The sequence below is a fragment of the Tachypleus tridentatus genome, chromosome 13, assembly GCF_004210375.1.
Source record: "Tachypleus tridentatus isolate NWPU-2018 chromosome 13, ASM421037v1, whole genome shotgun sequence".
Lineage (NCBI taxonomy): Eukaryota > Metazoa > Arthropoda > Merostomata > Xiphosura > Limulidae > Tachypleus > Tachypleus tridentatus.
The window spans coordinates 255,256,824-255,276,516 of NC_134837.1; the positions used below are offsets into that span (position 1 = coordinate 255,256,824).

Sequence of the window (19,693 nt, forward strand, 5' to 3'; positions counted from 1 at the left end):
ATGCAAGTACAAGGGTGTCACCTTTACTATAGAGTTCTTAGTATGTTTAAAGTAATATAGCCTGGTGGTTAGGGTTTTTGACTCATAATCTGTGAATTGTTAGTTCGGATCTTCAATATCAAACATGCTTACCTTTTCAGTTGAGAAGGCATTATAATGTTATGGTTAATCATATTCATTAGTAACAGAGAACTTAAAGGGTTTGTGATGGGTTGACTTATTATCTGCCTTCCCTCTAGTTAGTTGCTCACTGCTAAATTAGGGAAGGCTATACCTTGTTTACGTTTGGGTAAAATTTAAATAAACCAAATGTTTAAAGTAAACCAGTATTTGCAGTAATTTTAAATAATCAAAAAATTTTACAATGTACATGTATAATAATCACAGCAGTACCATTTTTCTTAAGATCCAGATGTTACCCATAAGACATAGTGACTCCCACTACAAACTGAGGGATGTTGTATATTTGGGACATCATCTGACTTGACAAGTACTCCAGTTTGTTTATTTTTTGAAATATAGACAATTCAAACATTACCAAGTAAAATAACAGTATACTTACAGACAAAATGGAACCATTTGGGCCTTCATGACTATTCTTTCACACCCACCCTCGAAAAAAGGCAAAAATATAAACCCATCGTTTATTTTTCAGAAAATTATCGATTCCTGTTTTAAAACAAATAATGTTAATTCATCCATCACTGGAAACACCTGGTGTCATACTAAAAAGTCTGAGGGCTTATTATGTTTAAAATTGGGATTCAATACCCAACAACAACATAGAAAAAAAAAACATTTCTGGAATCACCTTAGTATAGAAACTCTGACCCAATTCTAAAAATTGAACGGAAAATGTTTTCTGAAATAAGGAGACAAAATCAGTGCATAGTATTTCAAACAAGCTATGACTGGTACTTGTAATCATTATAAATAAATCCTAATAAGAAGAAAAAAAAACAAAAAGGAGAAAACACGTAAAAAAATATGAAAATTTCCAATGAATAATTTTTTCTACTTAATAATTAACTGGTAAAGATAAATAATGGTAATTTTGTTCAATTTCCTTTGAAATTATACGAATAATAACAAATATAATTATGCTCAAGAGATGGCGCCACAAATACTAAATTAGTAATATGACAATACACTGTAATGCTCTTATTGTACATTTTCCATGAGGTTTCCTCGGACAATTTTTTTTGTTTATGTCCAATACATGTGTTAAATAATTACTTTTCTCAACAATAATACTACCAGGCGAGTCAATAGCGAAGTTCGTGGCTGATAACGATAGACCCTGGAGCTACGAGGTGTAAACACTTCAAATAGAAACGATGCGTTAAAACAAACAGGTTAATTCTTGAACGTGAATTACTGGTTTTGTCACTGGAATTCTTTCAGTGTTTGATAGCATAATTTTGCATCGTACCCTTATGTATTTTTAAAATGATATTTGATAATGATTACCAATCACTACATTCTACTAGTTAGGATGAGAAAAGTGTTGGTTTTTTTTTGTTATTTCTTTTATGCGCAAAGTTATATAATGGGTTATTTGCGTAGTGTTTGTCTTTGTGTGAATTTTGCGCAAAGCTACACGAGGGCTATCTGCACTAGCCGTCCCTAATTTATCAGTGTAAGACTAGAGGAAAGGCAGCTAGTCATCACCACCCACCGCCAACTGTTGGGATACTCTTTTGACTAACGAATAATAGAATTGACCGTTACTTTATAACGCCTCCACGGCTGAAAGGGTGAGCATTTGGTGCGACGGAGATTTAAACTCGCGACCCTCATATTACGAGTCGAACGCCTTAACCCACCTGGCCATGCCGGGCCGCTGCGTAGTGTTTCTCATGGGCTATAACCCTGAATTTTAATGCTATAAGCTCTCTCAAACTCACTAATAAGTCCCGTGTAGCAAAGAAATTAGAGAAATATTTAGGATGGAACAAATATGAAAAAGGCAAATTTAAACATTGGAAAAGGTTCAGAATATCTTGCCATCTTACGAGTTTCAAACACTTAATTTTACTCAAATATTAAACTTAAGTGTGAAGATTTACAAGTCTTTTTGTTTACCATGTTTTTTACCACAGTTTTAGAAGACAAAAAAAAATGAAAACTATATTACTCTTGTCCGTTTTCGGCTATTTTACTTTTTCAAGCCAGTCTGCCTTGGCAGTTTGCGTGTCTCGCTGTGAATGTGAAGGTCCAATGTTTGAACCGTGATATGCCGTTGAACAAACTTTATACTTTTAGTTATAGGAGGAGGGATATTATAACTATTTGGCTAATAATAGCGGCTTGAGAAAGGGCAAAGGTTACTGATTGATTGTTCTTTCTATGGTCTGTAGTTTTAAGTTAGAAATAACTTCAGGAACCTGTGACGTGGTCATAAAGCTTATGTTGCCTACGTCATTGCTTAGGTTAAAAATATTAGATACCATTTTTCTTTTCACTTCCTGCTTGTGGTATTTCATAAGTAAGTGTGGTGTGACTACAAAGGGAATTAATTATACCTTAGTATGACTCAGAAATCTGGATGTATCACATATTCTTCATTCTAGTTTTTAATATTTCAAATCACTGTTAATAGTAAAGTAGCCCGACTTGACCATATGGTTAGGACGTTCGATTCGAAATCTGAGGGTCGCGGGTTCGAATCCCCGTCACACCAAACGTGCTTGCCCTTTCAGCCGTGGGAGCCTTATAATGTGAAGGTCAATCCCACTATTCGTTGGTAAAAGAGTTGGCGGTGGGTGGTGATGACTAGCTCTAGTCTTACATTGCTAAATTAGGGACGAATTGTGCAGACAGCTCTCGTGTAGCTTTGCGCGAAATTAAAACAAACAAACTAGTAGTTAAGTAAGTATCAACATACACTTCACTCTAATTATTAAATTCATTTATTATTTAATGACCATTCAAAGATTTTAGAACTATTGATATTGTATAATTGAAAGATACAGTACATTGGTAACTACAATTATTAAAGCAGATATTATACATAAAGTAAAGACAAATTGTTCAGAAAAAACAATGTTGATTTTCTCCTCGTGGTTTTACAGAACGTTTAATTTAGTTATAAAGTAATAAAGTGAGTTTGACATCTATCAGCTCCATACATCCTCTTTGCATGTACTTTAGGTAAGGTTCGAATCAAGGAAAGTTCACGGAAGGCCCATACTTGAAAAAAAACAACAAACATATCAGTTATTATGGTGTAACACGTCTTATTTCGGCAGAAAGTGACTTACAGAAGGGTGATTTATGTGATTTCACATCATAGAAAGACTGGTGATAATTAGTCAGAAATCTTTCTTTATTTGAAAAATAAAGTTTTTCGTTGAGACAAACGTAGAAATACCTCAATTACACATTCTGTGTTCCTCACACAACTGTTTGCACTCGGGCGTGTAGCCGACATGGTGTTGTATTCTTTATAGAGGATCATTACTTAATTAAAATCATTCTTCAGAATACTACGTAATGAGCTAAATTTAAAAAAAGTATTAACGTATTCATCTTCTTTATTTTAAGTTAGAATGATGTTTAAAATGCAATCATAATTGATTCAAAATTAATTAATTTCGTCATATAAAATAAAAGCGTATATATATATAACATAAGAAAGGTTAAGAAAACTTACTTGTTATCTTGTTTCGGGAGATTTAATGTTTCACACATACTCTAGGGAAACCTAAAGAACAGCGAAGGTATGGCCAACAGCAAGGTAATGTTTCAGGTTCTCCACACTGGAAAACAAATTGTTTTGTATTGTTTTAATAATAAAAATGGGGAACTAGAGTCACATTAATTATAATAATTTTAAAAAAATAGAAATAATACAGAGAAATTAAATATGTCTTTTGATATCTGTTCTGGAATGTTTCTTGTAAACCAAAAAATCCGTGAGACTAGTTCAGTCAAAGTTGAAGCATCCTTAATATCATAGGCTTACAAGCCGTAGTCTAACATTACATTTTTACCCAGAAGCTTTGTATACAGTGGCCCGGCATGGCCAAGCGTGTTAAGGCGTGCGACTCGTAATCTTAGAGTCACAGGTTCGAATCTCCGTCGCACCAAACGTGCTCGCCCTTTCAGCCGTGGGGGCGTTATAATGTTACGGCCAATCTCACTATTCGTTGGTAAAAGAGTAGCCCAAGAGTTGGCGGTGGGTGATGATGACTAGCTGCCTTCCCTCTAGTCTTACACTGCTAAATTAGGGACAGCTAGCACAAATAGTCCATGTGTAGCTTTGTGCAAAATTCAAACAAACAGCTTTGTATACAACATTCTTATCAAAGAGTGTAGCTGAAACGCTTTGTCTAGGGAGTTTCGGAACTCAAGAATGTGTTGATTTAAGTGTTTTAGTTCAAGCAACGCCCTTCATGGTATCACAACCATTGTAATATCAAAACTATCAGGAAAACTATTTTATCCATAACTTCGATGTCGTTTACTTTCGATGTAATTTCGTCAAGCAATTTTAAACACCATTAAAGTGTCACATAAAAGTTTCCATCATCACCCCCAGTGGCTCAGCGGTATGTATGTGGACTTACAATGCTAAAAACCGGGTTTCGATACCCGTGGTGGGCAGAGAACAGATAGCCCATTGTGCTTAATTCAAAACAATAACCACCACCCTTTTTTTTTTGTAACTTACTTATCACCATCTGAGATCTTACTAGAGAATTTTGTTTGTTTGTGTTGCAGAAAAAAAGCTGCGAAATGGGATATCTGCGCTGTGCATACTTTCTGTATCAACTCCCGATTTTAAGCCCAAAGTCATTGGGTGTCTTTGAAAGAAGATACTTAAAACTTAATATTTTTAATGGCTTAATTTTATTTAAAATTATCGTCCTGTTTTTCTATGTTTTAATCGCAGAACTACTCAGTGGGATTTCTGATCTATGCTCACTTTTCAGGATCTGTCTCAGGAGTTCAATGTTACAAGCTCTCAAACCTACCACCTGGGAAGTGGGGGGGCTGAACATTCTAATGTGAAACATTTTATCAAGATCGATTACAAACGTGCATCAGTGTTTCACTCCCTTTTTACAACCCCCCACTCGTAACACAGGGGTGTGTCTGCGGGCTTACAATGCTAGAAGATGTGTTTCGATACCCGTGGGGGGCAGAGCACAGATAGCCCATTGTGTGGTTTTTGTGCCTAATTCAAAACAACAACACCAACATCAAATAAACGACGAAACTTTACAAACCCCATCTAGTGTCAACCATTGCAAACTAAGTAAAACATTACGTTTCACATTTTTTTAATTAAGCACAAAGCTGCACAATGGGCTGACTGTGCTCTGCCCACCACGGGTATCGTAACCCGGATTTTAGCATTGTAAGTCCGCAGACATACCGCTGAGCCACTGGGAGGCCATTACGTTTCATTAGCTTTCTGTTGAGCTTCAAAACAAATCTTTCTCCCAGGTGTTTGTAGCGCTAGTTTTTCGTCATATGACAGTAGACACCATGTACACCTAGCGTCTTTCGAGACAGAGGTGTAAGATGTCTTATATTCATTTTTGACAAGGTGGTATACACTGATATATATATATATATATATCACAGTCTCTTCTTTGACATTACAAGAAACGTTTCGGTTGTAAAGGTAAATTATGTTGTTTATTGGTAAGTGTTAACATTTAAGTGAAAACGGTAAGTAATTTAAGGCCTCCTTAGCAACCTTATATGAAAAAAAGAAATACACTTTTACTAAGAAACGTTATACTTTAGAAGTACCTTTCAATATTTTTCTAAGTAACTTTATTGAACGTTAATATACGTAAACAAAAACATTCTACAGTTTTAGCGTTAAATATATTTGGTATACCACGAGTGTAAGCCTTGAACGAAGTATATTTAACTTATTTAAATAGGTAAAACACAATCCTTACTTAGAACGATAAAACAAACAAATAGAAACAAGGATTCTATGAACTCACTAAACCGCCAGGCCAGTGTTGACAGAAGTCAGCATGAATTCCGCCTATAATTACTGTGAGAAGAATGGAACAAAAAACGATCATTTTCAAGAGACTGGTTGTATCTTTCTGCACCATGTCTACAAAAAGAAACAGTTGACTTGAAATAAAGGAACTGAAAATATATAATTAGATATACCATAATATATACATGCAATACTAATTTATTTTTAAGTATTTAACTATAACATGAATATGTTTACCCGTAATAGTTTAATTGGTGTCTAAATAATATTCAAAGTAATCTCTAATACCCTTAAATTATTTCTTAAGCGTTTGTGCAAATGTCAAATGCGAGGGTAATAAACTTTTATTCGTATACTAAAGCAGTCAGGTTAGAGTTGCACATTTTGTTTTGATTTTTCAAGCAAATTTATACAAGGGCTATCTGCGCTAGCTGTTCCAAATTTAGCAGTGTAAGAGTAGAGGGAAGGCACCTAGTCATCACTCCCCACAGTTGCCAACTCTTGAGCTAATCTTTGTTTGTTTGTTTTTTAATTTCGCGCAAAGCTACAGGAGGGCTATCTGCGCTAGCCTAATGTAGTAGTATAAGACTAGAGGGAAGGCAGCTAGTCATCACCACCCACCGCCAACTCTTTGGCTACTCTTTTACCAACTAATAGTGGGATTGACTGTCACATTATAACACCCCCACGGCTGAAAGGGCGAGCATGTTTGGCGCGACGGGGATGCGAACCCGCGCCCGTCACATTACGAGTCGCACGCCTTAACACGCTTGGCCATGCCGGACCTAGTGTTGAGAGATCCACTTCCACAAGTCTTTAATAAAACGTAAACAAGGCATTTTCAATACACAATAACTTATCTCGGTAAAATAATTCATTTTACCTCATCTTTAACATATGTTTTGCACAGAAAATATGGAAACTTTACTTGACAGAAAAACATATCTAACCTTTACAGATTTTTTTTTAAATTTCGTGCACTGATAGATGTTTTTATAGCCTACAATCAGTTGTCAAATCGTCTTTCAAATATAAGATAAAAATTATTAAAGAAAAACCACTCAAATCTGACCAAAACGTCACATGAGTTACCAGTCTAAACGTTTTATCATTTAGAATTTTTTAGATTAAATATTGTTGACTTAGAACAAAAAAAAAAAAAAAAAACTAAAGGGTGAAAGAACGTGTAGATACAAAAGTATTGTTTGGGCCAAGCAAACTAGATTAGTAGTTTCTCTGTCAAGTTTTTAAAAAATTGCTACATTTTGTGAAATTCTCCTGATTAAATAGAGCTTAGTTTCACGTGATATTAACTTAAGCAATCATTGTAAATAATGATACTTGATACCGTTGTACCGAATGCTTGCAGGCGATGACAAGAAGCTGTTAAACTAGATTCCATGGCGTTATTATAAAGGAGATTATTAACACTGTTTTAAGGAGAAAAACTGCCATCATATATTCTAAAGAATCTAGTTGGTTCTGTTAACAACAGGGTTCCGAACTTAAGAAGTTTTTGATTAGATTTGTTTTTTTTTTTCACCTGTTTGATGGTAATTTTGGAGAGAGAGAGAGTGAAATGTATATTTTTAGAAGGCTAGGGAGAGGGTAACTATTTACACTCGACGCCAAGATTTATTATTTATTTGCTTATCTACTTTAATCAGTCTATTTTATGGCTAGTGACAATTTTAAAACAGTACCATAAAAGCACCATTCTTCAAAGTCCTGTCGCTACTACATTATTCTTCTGATGTATAAATAGATCTTAGTACAATATATATATATATTGTATTACATGTTATATACGTTACAGCTACGTTTACTATTCAAAACTTGAGCATTTTAAACCACTTTAAATAAATGTATACTTACTGCTTGCAATTATTCAGGTCGTAAGAGAGCTGATACTGCTTGTGAACTACTTGCTTGTGTCGAGATTATATACTGATTAAGTTTACAAGCAAAAAACGTTAATGTTACAAGGCTATTGTGAAACCTTCAATTTTGAGAAATAATTATTTCTAAATGTTTGTATTTGACAAATTGTGTAATACTTGAAAATATATATATGCACCTTACAAATATTCAGTATATTGTCTTGTTTAACTGCAACAGTACAAACAAAAATTAGTGTTATTGTAGATCAATCAAACGATAACCATTTTTAAAGTATATCAGCTTGAAGAACAGGTTTTAAAATGGTTTCCGTAATTATTAACTTCCTTTCGTAAATTATCGATGCAAGTATGGATTTAAGAGACCTTCGAAATATTAATTAAAGTATTTAAATTTAAAAGAATTTTAAACATTTTATAAGTACTTGGCTTAGTTAAGCATTGGATTCATATTGTTTCATTTCCGTTACTTGCTAAGTTATTGTTACTTTAAATTCTGTTCTACGGCGTGTGTGTGTTTTTTTCTTATAGCAAAGTCACATCGGGCTATCTGCCGAACCCACCGAGGGGAATCGAACCCCTGATTTTAGCTGGTAAATCCGGAGACTTACCGCTGTACTAGCGGAGGGCCTGTTCTACGGAGTTCACTCTATGGGACAGAGACAACATCGGTAATGAGAGGTTGCGTAATTTTTGTGGAATGGCCAAGTGGTTGAGACACTCGACTCGAAGTCCGAGGGTCGCGGGTTCGAATCCCCGTCACACCAAACATGTTCGCCTTTTTAGCCGTGAAGGCGTTATAATGTGACGGTCAATCCCACTATTCATTGGTAAAAGAGTGGTCCAAGAGTTGGCGGTGAGTGGTGATGACTAGCCGCCCTCCCTCTACTCTTACACTTAGAGACGGCTAGCGCAGATAGCCCTTGTGTAGCTTTGCCCGAAATTAAAAAAAAAAAGACAAACAAACCATTGAAGAACAACCTACTTTTATAATATTTTTTTTTGTACTGAAGAACTGAAAAGTTCTGGCTTGCGAGGTAAAAATACATGAAAGCTTCAACTGATATTCACTAATGAAATGTTAAAATTTATTTTGTGTGCACCTATATGTTTATTATTTATATCTCTATAATTTCACAGTAATAACGTGACAGTAATAGCTTTTAAATTATACCACATCATACCACTCGGCGTATTATACCATTATTCCCTTTGCTAGACAAAGTGGACTCGCTCAGCTATATACTCTCTCTGTTTGTTATTCTAGTTTCTTTTATATGCAGCATTTTTTATTAAATTTATTTATTACGTAATTGAACATGTTTAAATTACATTTTCCTTTTATTTTCGCAATGAAATACGTCTTTTTTTCACAAATATGCCCGTCAAAATAACATGTTACGTCAAGTAAATCACATTCAGATTAACTCATTCCCCAATCTAACTTATTTTACCATGTTGAAAGGACATGCATTAACCCTAACATGGATCTATTTAGTCTTTATTGTGCATTATGTAATACCCTAACAAGCCCTAATTTGACAAAAATATAATGCCGCCCACCACCAGACTCGTGAACATAGTTGAGGCCCTCGGACACTTTTAACTTGGAAATTCCTGTTCTAGAAGGACAAAATCAGACTGTTATGTTGTTAATTATTTTCTATTTATTGACTCATATCTCAAGGAGGACTTGTATGTGGTCGAGTACTTAATTTTATCAGAGGTTTCAAAGCCAGTAAATGATCGTTATAACCTTGGAGGAAAAAACATTAAATCCACTATCTCTGGAAAACGTTGTAAGTTAGTTGCTTTCAGGTTTTATTTGTTTGTAATTTATTGCTCAACTTTATCATGATTTCTCAGCCTGTTACTTCGTCAGTGCCCTTTATAATAGCGTGGTTTAAACTAATTTAAACATCTATATGTAAAAACGGCTCGTTTGGGTTGGGAAATGTTTTTACGTAGAGGAGTGAACAACATTTCGACCTTCATCGGTCATCGTCAGGTTCACAAAGAGAGAGGTAACTGACCGGAAGCTGATCACATGTTTGATAGGGGTTATGTGACTGAGTGTCGGAATGTAATAAAATACAATTATATATTCAAATATCTAACACCGCCCTCTACATTCTGACACTCAGTTACACAACCCCTTTCAAACATATGGTGTGGTCAGCTTCCGGTCAGTTACCTCTCTCTTTGTGAACCTGACGATGACCGATGAAGGTCGAAACGTTGTTCACTCCTCTACGTAAAAAAATTTTCCCAACCCAAACGAGCCGTTTTTACATATATATTTCTCTACAAGTGGGTTTTCTCGACGTCACTGATTATTGAATCATTGTTGGATAATGATGTTTAAATAAACTCACTGTGTAGTTTGATAATAAACATAAACGAGAATAATTCACATGCTTAATCTTTAAACAACTTCATGAGGTATTATGAAGAAACTTTTACTGATTGTTTTTCGCATTTAGAGACCTGAAAACTTTTTTTTATTGAAATTATTATTTATAAGTACTTCTAAATCACTATAATAGATGGAGCATGTAACTAACTTTTTTTTTTTAACGCATTCTAAAGACGGCTGGTACGGGTATCAGAACTGTAATTGAAATAAAGTACAGGACATCGCTACAAACTCTTTGTTTAACCTGAATATGACCTAAGAAGGGCGAAACGTTGTTCTTACTTTAATTTAATTAAAGTTTTAATACCCATACTAGCCGTCTTTGGAATACATTTTTACTTGAAGTGGGTTTCTCGTCATCATTAATGGACATTCCAGATGAATGAACATGATTAATGGGAAAATAGTTCTATCATGATGTATTTATACTGATAAGCTGGAGAAACCATTTAATACAAATCATGTTGAAATTTCTTTTTAATTAATCTAATGTATGTTAAACCACAGTTAAATCCTGGGACTGACCTCCTACAGTAGACAACGTGCAGATGGCCTCGTTGTGTAGCTTTGGACCAAGTAAGTAACAATAATTATTCGATACAAGTTAGTTGGTGGTTGAGAAATAACTGAAAAGGGTAGGATGAGGCTCGTACGATTGCAAGACAGACAAGAAAACAGATGTTGGTATTATCAGATAAGCTTGTTAACTTAGCACGTTTTTCATAGGTGTTGAACCTCTTAGAACAGTCACACGACACGCTAAGAAAGAGAATCAATCAATCAATCATTACAAGAAACTCGTAGGGTGTGGCTACCTTGCAGATATGCTCATTTCCCTCTACCGCACCCATCTCAGGTCAAAGAGGTACTTCCTAAGAATGTTTGCATTCCTTTCTGACCTGAGCATTTTTGGCTCCTAGCAAGATGGGATGCAGATATACTTGGTTTGAGATATTTTAAATCACTAAAACAATTCATGCTTAAAGTAGAGCTCCAGAGGGCGGCCATCTATTGACAACTCTGGGCAACCTGATAAAAAAAAAGTGGCCCGTGGTCAGGCGTCCACAAGATGATGCTTACTGTGATGGTTTCGCACATTGGCCAATGCACGGTAACAAAGAGAGATATGGAAACTGGCGCAAAGGGTGGTCACGTACGAAGTATAGCAAATGTGACGTGTTGTTGTGATGGACAAACAAGAGAACTTGTTTCTTTGATTTTCATAACCACGTTGAGTAAATCATAACCAAATAAGTTGACAAAGCAGAGTCACCTTTTTCAAGACTAAATTTAATCACATATTGTTTTGAATATGCGCTAAAAGGCTACAATCAAACTTATGCCAAAAAAAAGAGGGCAATTGTGCTTATTTCAAAATTCTTGTGCTTACTTGAACTCTTGGTTTTGTTTTGTTTTGAATTTCGCGCAAAGCTACACGAGGGCTATCTGCGCTAGCCATCCCTAATTTAGCAGTGTAAGACTAGAGAGAAGGCAGCTAGCCATCACCACCCACCGTCAACTCTTGGACTACTCTTTTATCGATGAATAGTGGAACTGATCGTAACATTAAAATGCTCCTACGGCTGAAAGGGCGAGCATGTTTGGCGTGGCGGGGATTCGAGTCCCGCAACCCTCAGAATACGAATGGAGTGGCCTAACCACCACGTTTGTTATGCTCTAAATACATAACTTGGCATAATTTTTCTTCTGAAGGGCATGAAAACTCCTTACATACTTTCCCTGAAAATACTCTTATGATACAATTATTGTTCCAGAGCCAGGTGATATACTTGCTATCCAAAGTAACGATTTTGAATATATAAATCGATAAGTCACGTGACAATCACTGGTGATATAAAGTCATGGTGGAACGAGTGTATCAAAGTGCATTTTATTGTTTGGCGTGACGTCACTGAATATTGATCGTATTTTGGAAGTGTAGGTAACAGCAAGTTGCAACAGAAGCTGTTCAGGCACTCAAGTTATAAAGAAGTGTTCAGTACGAAAATTTTGAATTTTAAAAACGAGAACATCTCTCGTGCTTGATGACATAGAAAACAAAGGAATGTGGGTGAACATGGGGTACCAGGACCACCCAGAAAGAGAACTGCAAAGAGTCTTACTCTGGCCATTGTAAAGAAAGTGCGGCGGTTTGTAACAGATGAGAATCCACTGGCACAATGGCAAAAATCTTCTACGTGCCTCTGTCAGAAACAATTACGTAGGATTTTCATCTGGAAAAGCGTCACAATTCTCGTGTATAAGATACTTCCATGATGTATCAGTTCAATTATATCATACCTCAATCAGCTGTCTTTAGTAAGGCAGATTTTGATTTTAAAATAAAACAAAAATGCTACTGACACACAAAATTCGTAAGTAATGGCGTGGACGCAAATGTTTATAGCTTGTAATAAAAATGCTAAAGATAAAGGTACTTTTAAAAACAATATTGTTCAGGAATTGCTTTCTGAAAAGCGTATTGTGTATGTCCGATTTATAAGTGGAGGATTAGCAGGTAGAAAGTGATGTTGACTTTAAACGGGAAACGTTAGATTTAACCATACTGACTAGCGCTACCCACGTAAATGGTCGCTCTAATTCAAACCTAAGAAAGGCCATAACTCTGAGGTGTCATCTGGCTTATTGGAAGACTCTTACTGTCTCATGGGCATAATTATTATCGCCATAAAATGGCAAAGAAATAAAGACAACTAGAACGAAATTAACTTAACTTTCTGTATCATTTTTTATGCGAAAGCTACATAGGCTTAGAATAATTGAAATAATTTGAAGACACAAAGCTTATAGTACAAGAAGATACAAGAAAAACTTCGAGGAATGTTGTTTCGAGATGTTGCCAGTTATACTGTTAACCAGTTCAACATTCATTCGATGGATGATCTAGAACTACGTTCAGTGAAAGTGTAATTGGTATTAATTAATATATTTGTGCTGATTAACAAAAATAAAGTATTACATAGAATCAAAGATTAATTAAAACTCTATGAAGTTTACAAGTATTTTTATGTTACAAAGTTTGTTTTATAGAGTTTAAAAACACAACAGATCCTTATATAAAAATCCAGCCATATTCCAACTTCTTGTGTGTCGCAGCGATAAGTTTGAGGGTTTATAATGCTAAATTCTGGGTTCCACACTCGCAGTTAGCCAGTTACAAATTTATTCTCGAAAATATACCATTCTACAATAGTCTTTACGTTGTAAACTAATTCCGATTTTTCTTTGTCATATATTGTATACAAGTTGTGAAACAATATCTAAATAATTAATAAAATAAAAATAATTTCATTTAAACTAAAAGAACTCCATCCATCATTGAGACCCAATGAAGCACTAACACATTATCTCCTCCCCAATCCACCCTTGCAATTATTTTAATAATTTCTGTAATTTCAGATAATACGAGATCGGGGAAGCCTGTTACTTTTGATAGATATAATGATATAATTTTACATTTAACATGTCTACGGATTTACAACGCTAAAATCAGGGGTTTAATTCCCCTCGGTGGACGCAGCAGAGAGCCTGATGTGTCTTTGCTGTAAGAAATACACACACGCGCGCGATTTTAAATCTGCTTAACACAGAAATTCTCAAGTAAAATTTTGCGTAAGTATCAAACTATATAATATTAAAAAACAAACATTTTGCTTGTCAGGTTGAACCAAATCTAAAATTAATAATACCAGTTTACGTTTCAGATGTTTTGTGAGAACCCGTTACGAACTCACTAGCTTGTATCACTGTTTATTGTTATTGTTTTATGTGATAGTTATACCTGTTTTAAGTTTTCTACATCCTCAGAAAGACTCTTCATTTCGGAAGTCACTTCCTTAATAAATAAATAGAGAACATTCATTTAATAAGTTTTCTACATCCTCAGAAAGACTCTTCATTTCGGAAGTCACTTCCTTAATAAATAAGTATAGAACATTCATTTAATAAGTTTTCTACATCCTCAGGAAGAATCTTCATTTCGGAAGTCACTTCCTTAATAAATAAGTATAGAACATTCATTTAATAAGTTTTCTACATCCTCAGGAAGACTCTTCATTTCGGAAGTCACTTCCTTAATAAATAAGTATAGAACATTCATTTAATAAGTTTTCTACATCCTCAGAAAGACTCTTCATTTCAGAAGTCACTTCCTTCTTAAATAAGTAGCCCCCCGCTAGTACAGCGGTAAGTCTACGGATTTACAACGCTAAAATCAGGGGTTCAATTCCCCTCGGTGGGCTCAGCAGATAGCCCGTTGTGGCTTTGCTAAAAGAAAAACACACAAACACACTTAAATAAGTATAGAACATTCATTTAATAAGTTTTCTACATCCTCAGGAAGACTCTTCATTTCGGAAGTCACTTCCTTCTTAAATAAGTATAGAACATTCATTTAATAACAACATAATCAAAGCTTCAAGTAATCTGCTAGCTATGGACACCACAACCTTTCAGCTGTCATGAAAGAGAATCATACGCAGTGTACTGTTAACTTGGGTTAATTAGTCAGCTCTTTCTAGTTGAAGAAGTCTCTTAGCTTAATTAAAATTAGTAATAGAACTGGTAAACCTCTATATAAACATTTTATTTAAAACATGTCTCTGGCTTCTTTTTTTTTTACATATAATGTTTTCAACAATCTTTTTGAAGCTGTCTTTTAAAGTTCCTTGTTTATTTTGCTTTGGTTCGTTTATATTGGGTGAAACGGAGATTTAATTACTTTAAAAGGTACTTAGTGATGCGAAACAAGTTTCTTGAAACGTGTACTTATCATTGTTCGTGATCAAGTCGGCCATTAGTGGCTGTTTTGTGTTTGTGTTTATTATTACTTAACATAGAAAATCAACATTTAGTGCAATGTTTGTTTCTTAACACGACTAATATAGTACTTATTATTGAATTTAGCACTCCCAGTTCTTAGCATATCTGGCTGTAGGTTCCGAGGTTCGAGACTTGATGATATGCTCGGCTTTCTTAGCTACGGGTACATTATAAGAGTGACAGCCCATTTCGTAACGTTGTTCGAAGAATCAGGAAAGACCCTAATGGTGGCCGGTGTCTGGCTGCCTTCACCCTGGTCATTAATTCAAAATTAGGAAAACTAGGTTCCAAAGTTCTTTCAAAGTTACACACTATTCGTCTTTAGTATTATTCCAGTTACACTGAGGTTTATTTATCGTCTGCTCAAATGAGTTATTTTTCAACTTATGGAAAACCTACGTTCTATAGCTTTAACGCCATGACAGTTACAGCATACGTTGTTGTCAGGATTTTGTTATAATTCTAAATAAAGTAAAAAAAATCTGATTTTGTTAAAATTTAATTACGTGTATCTTATCGTAAACTAAGACATAGAAAGTTACGAAACTTGTAACTTCTATAACTGAATTTTCTTAACAATTCCTTGTATCCGCTGATGAACATATAAAAATTCAGAATTACTTTAAAACTGCAGTTTCGAAATACGAGGTCTTTCTCAGCCCAAGTGGGTTAGTGATAAATTTGACGTTTTTGTCCAATCAGAAGTCGAACATTTGTTGCTTTAATTAAAAACGAACAAATCAAAAGTTAGTTACTATTTCTTCGAAAAGGAACAAGATTTTAAACATATACACACGCACACACACTTTTTTTTTTTGTCTCAAGTAACCGATATATAAAACGGAAAATATTTTATCTAATGTTTTGGGGTGTTCTTAAGACGCGGGTTGGTCCGGTGGTAGTACTCGAAGTTGGCGATTCGGGTTCGAATCTATAAAGTATTCAATTCATTTTAAGCATTTGATGTATTATAAGAGTGACATTCAATCCCTTAGCATGTATGGTAGGTGGCAAGAAGTTCTGATGGGCCAACTCTCTGGTCAGTAGTTCAAAATTGCAGTAGTGTTTCCGTAAGCAAGCAAAAAAAACAAACAAACAAACCAGTATTTTATCCTAAAAGACACTTGCAAAACATAGTAACATCAGTAGGTTTGTTTTTATTATACGTGCAAAAAAGTGTTTTGAAAGGAGAAATCAAAAACCAATGGTTTATACAACAAAAAACACATTTTAAGAAAGGAAGCCAATTAACTCCTTCACGACCAAGTTTATTGATTTAAAACGTGTTTCCCAGTGTTAGGTTTATTTTTACATATTTATTTACTAAAAATGTTATTTTATTACATATCTTGAACTTGAAATTGGTACATTCTGGGTAATTTGAAAGGGAATACTCTTTATTCGTCTTACTGGAAACTCCAAACTTTCATTACAATAATTTGTTTGTTTGAAATTAAGCACAGAACTACACAATGGGCTATCTGAGATTTGCCCACCACAGGTATCTAAACCCGGTTTTTAGTGTTGTAAGGCAGCCGACATACCGCTGTGCCACTGGGGAGTATATTACAGTGATCTGGAGTTTTGTAGAGGAGATACATAATTGTCTGGTGAGACGGATCTTGAAAGATGGTCTAGAATATTAGTCTTCGGATATCAGTTTTTTTTTTACTACTTAATATATATGGTAATAAACTAAGTTCACGTGAGCAAAAAAATGCAAGCCTTCAATAATAAAAATGAGACATTTCTGTAAAGAGGTAAACCATATCCTCAAGCAGTTTGTCTGTTGCGGACATTTGTTTTACAGCTCACTCTAGAACTATTCCAAGTTCAGAATACGTTTCAGATCTGTATTTTTAAAGATAATGAAGGTGATTAACGTAGTCAATAACTCCAAGGTTCGATTACCCGTGGTAGACAGTAAATAATCCATCGTATAGCTTTACATTTAGAAAAACATCCCAAAGTTCTTACTGACGGGACTTCATGTGGTACTCAGGTACCATGGAGGTGTGTCTTAATTGCGTTTGATTTCAGGTATGAACTTCCACCACCTTAGGATAAGTGGGGTCCTCTGTCAATCATCAGGGGGACCTTTTAGCTTCGCAGACGGAGCTCGAACATTTTATGCCAATACATCTAAGATGTGGATTAAACCATTACGTTTCATGAGAAATGATACTTAAGAGGGATTCAACGTTCTTCAAATGTAATACTCTCGGGACAGGGTCATTCAGTTTCGCTGACATAGTGGTAGAATGGGCTGTACTCTCAGCATATTTTACGATCGATGCTGACTCATTTTCAAGATGCCTTAAAGCTGATTTTTACACACGTCCCCTGCGGTGACACACACGTGCTTCAGGATCTGTGTAAAAAAATGGTTTGAGGCACTTCATAGCTAGGTGGCGCTGTCAAGATGCATCGATCCCTTTACTCTCAAAACAGTATTAGTTTTGTCAATCATTTAAACGCTTGCGAAACTCCATTATATCCGTTTTCTTTTGAATTACTGTGATATTCAGGTATTCTAATATCCAACATACAAACCCTGAAATATCTGCAAAAGGCAGATTCCGAAAATGATGTGTAAAAACGTACTCACAGGTGAATATAAATAATATACAAAAATCTTCACTGGCTTAATACAGTTTTCCTTTGACCCTTACTAGCTGCTAGAGAACAAAGAAAATTCTATATACTTTCACACAGGCTGACGTCACATATAAATGTGAATTGCTGTCCAAATGCAGAAAAAAACAGCTTATAAAATATGTATCTCGAAATAATTCAACGTTCGTACATACCAGACTATTCTAAATAAGATTTAGAGAGAAGAAAAGTACCTATTTGTACCAATTTGTACAAGAATCTGGGCCAACAGCTGAAATGAATGCTCACCTCTTCATTTAAAAGCCTGATTTTAAAATAGTATCTAACCAATTCAATTATTATCCTCTTTTATAGAATGATGTTTGGAGTTTGGGATCACGATGGACATTTAGAGTGTTTCAAGGTAAACATAGCATCAGATACTCTGATGAATACATTGCTTTATATTTCCTTTTTAATCATTCATGCCGAAATGATACCTAATTTTCAGCTGTTTGTGTTTTTTTTTAATTTCGCGCAAAGCTACTCGAGGGCTATCTATGCTAGCTGTCCCTAATTTAGCAATGTAAGACTAGAGGGTCGGCAGCTAGTTATCACCACCCACAACCAACTCTTGGACTACTCTTTTACCAACGACTAGTGGGATTGACCGTCACATTATAACGCCCCCATGGCTGAAAGGGCGAGCATGTTTGGTGCGACGGGGATTCGAACCCGCGACCGTCGGATTACAAGTCGAACGCCTTAACCCACCTGGCCATGCCAGGCCATTTTCAGCCGAGTTTCTTCTCAGTTATAGTAGTCAACCAGTAATACAGCGGTACTTAAAACGCTAGAAACTGTATTGAGCAGAGCGCAGATAGCTCAACGTGTAGCTTTGTGCACACATTCCAAATAAACAGTTATAGTTATGCGTAAAGGTTTATTCCGATACAACCATTTTTATTTGTTGTAATAACAAAATGTTAATTTTCCTCGCTTTTTCGAGATAATTTTGAGGCACGCACTCCTAGTGGAACACAGGATTTACAACGCTAAAATCAGGGTTTCGATTCCCCTCAGTGGGCTCAGCAGATAGCCTGATGTGGCTTTGCTCTAGGAAAACACAAACAAACACATCCTAGTGGAACAATAGAATGCATGCGCACTTATACAGCCAGAATCCCGGTTTCGATACACGTGATAGGCCTTGGTGCAGCTTTATGCTTGATAAACCAATAACAACTTTTGGGTCAACTGGCTAACCCGATAACCTAATGCTAATTCCATTTCGTTATTACAATTAAATAATCCTGACACATTACTAGTGTTACAGTCTTTCACATAATCAGCCTACACCCGTACATACGGTTACTTACTAGATTTCCTGCGTTATATTTCCGATTCCGCAAATACTGGACTCAGCATTTTGTTCCATGGGTGCGATATAAGAGTGGCAGCAACTCTCACGTTTCGGTTAGACAAGAGTTGGGGTGGTGAGTGTTTTTAACTAGCTCTATTCTTTATAGTCTATAAGGTCAATATTAGCATCGACCATGCGCAGATGGTCTTGTGTAGCCTTGCGCGAAAATTATGAAAAGAAAACAGCGACATAAATAGCTGTTCGTTCTGCTCAGAAACTTTTACGGCAAGTGCGATGGTCGCACATGAGACGTGTTCATCTACTATTTAAACTTAAACCCTTTGGCAACCTAGTTAAAAAGTCCGAGGGCTTATAAGAATACAATTTTAGGTTCGATCCCTGCGATGAAGACAACACAGGTAGTTCATTACTTACTCTCGGTTTTGCGCTAAACAAGTGGTCATGTATACTTTTCTATTACTTAAATCTATTTCTACACTAATGGCTCAGTGGTAAACTAAACTAAGAACGAAGATTCCAGGTACGATCCCCGTGACTGTTCGAGTACTGTTATTCTAATACCACTTTGGGGTTAACAAGTGGTC

The 19,693-nt window shown here is 35.5% G+C and overlaps 1 long non-coding RNA gene across 3 annotated transcripts in view; it reads right to left on the reverse strand.

The window, feature by feature from the left end:
* Positions 1-2,894: 2,894 nt before the first annotated feature.
* The window catches only part of LOC143240697 (uncharacterized), a 41,696-nt gene continuing 24,897 nt past the window's right edge, over positions 2,895-19,693 (reverse strand). The window contains exons 2-5 of one of the 3 annotated variants that reach the window (XR_013021881.1): positions 14,091-14,144; positions 5,970-6,088; positions 3,656-3,761; positions 2,895-3,192 (exon numbers count right to left, since the gene is read on the reverse strand). This is a non-coding gene — a long non-coding RNA (uncharacterized LOC143240697). Of the gene's footprint in view, positions 3,193-3,655; positions 3,762-5,969; positions 6,089-7,849; positions 7,947-14,090; positions 14,145-19,693 lie in introns of those variants that run through there. The other 2 variants (XR_013021880.1, XR_013021879.1) reach the window with 2 other exon arrangements.